Genomic DNA, 995 nt, shown 5'->3' on the forward strand with positions numbered 1-995 from the left:
GGGTGGGAGACGATAGTATTGGGGTATGGGTGGGTGGGAGAGGATAGCATTGGGATATAGGGGGTGGGAGAGGATAGCATTGGGATATAGGGGGCGGGAGAGGATAGCATTGGGGCATTGGGGGGTGGGAGAGGATAGTATTGGGGTATGGGGGGTGGGAGAGTATAGCATTGGGGTATGGGGGGTGGGAGAGGATAGCATTGGGATATAGGGGGTGGGAGAGTATAGCATTGGGGTATGGGGGGGGGAGAGGATAGTATTGGGGTATGGGGGAGGGAGAGAGGATAGCATAGGGGTATGGGGGAGGGAGAGAGGATAGCATTGGGGTATTGGGGGGTGGTAGAGGATAGCATTGGGATATAAGGGGTGGGAGAGGATAGCATTGGGGTATGGGGGAGGGAGAGAGGATAGCATAGGGGTATGGGGAGGGAGAGGATAGTATTGGGGCATGGGGGGGTGGGAGAGGATAGCATTGGGATATAGGGGGTGGGAGAGGATAGCATTGGGGTATAGGGGGTGGGAGAGGATAGCAATGGGGGAGGGAGATAGGATAGCATAGGGGTATGGGGGAGGGAGAGGATAGTATTGGGGTATGGGGGGGTGGGAGAGGATATCAATAGGGTATAGGGGGTGGGAGAGGATAGCATTGGGATATAGGGGGTGGGAGAGGATAGCATTGGGGTATAGGGGTGGGGGAGAGGATAGCATTGGGGTATGGGGGAGGGAGAGAGGATAGCATTGGGGTATAGGGGAGGGAGAGAGGATAGCATTGGGGTAGGGAGGAGGGAGAAAGGATAGCATTGGGGGCTGGGGGGGGAGAGGATTGAGGAGAGAGACTGCAGTTGTTGTTTTTATTTGTTTTCCTATTGAAGTGGGTTTTTCTACAGAATTTTGCCAGGGACAACCGTTTTGCAGCCGTGGGTTCTTTTACGTGCGCTAAGTGCATGCTGCATATGGGACCTCGGTTTTTCGTCTCGTCCGAATGACTAGCGTCC

General features: G+C 54.8%; 1 protein-coding gene across 3 annotated transcripts in view; it reads right to left on the reverse strand.

Moving 5' to 3' along the window:
- Nucleotides 1–755: 755 nt before the first annotated feature.
- LOC143295053 (uncharacterized) overlaps nt 756–995 on the reverse strand; it is a 10,009-nt gene continuing 9,769 nt past the window's right edge. For all 3 annotated transcript variants that reach the window (XM_076606612.1, XM_076606613.1, XM_076606611.1), the window contains one exon: nt 756–995. This exon is cut by the window's right edge and continues 625 nt beyond it. The gene's annotated coding sequence lies outside the window, so the exon portion shown is untranslated.

The sequence above is a fragment of the Babylonia areolata genome, chromosome 20 (genome assembly GCF_041734735.1).
Source record: "Babylonia areolata isolate BAREFJ2019XMU chromosome 20, ASM4173473v1, whole genome shotgun sequence".
Lineage (NCBI taxonomy): Eukaryota > Metazoa > Mollusca > Gastropoda > Neogastropoda > Buccinidae > Babylonia > Babylonia areolata.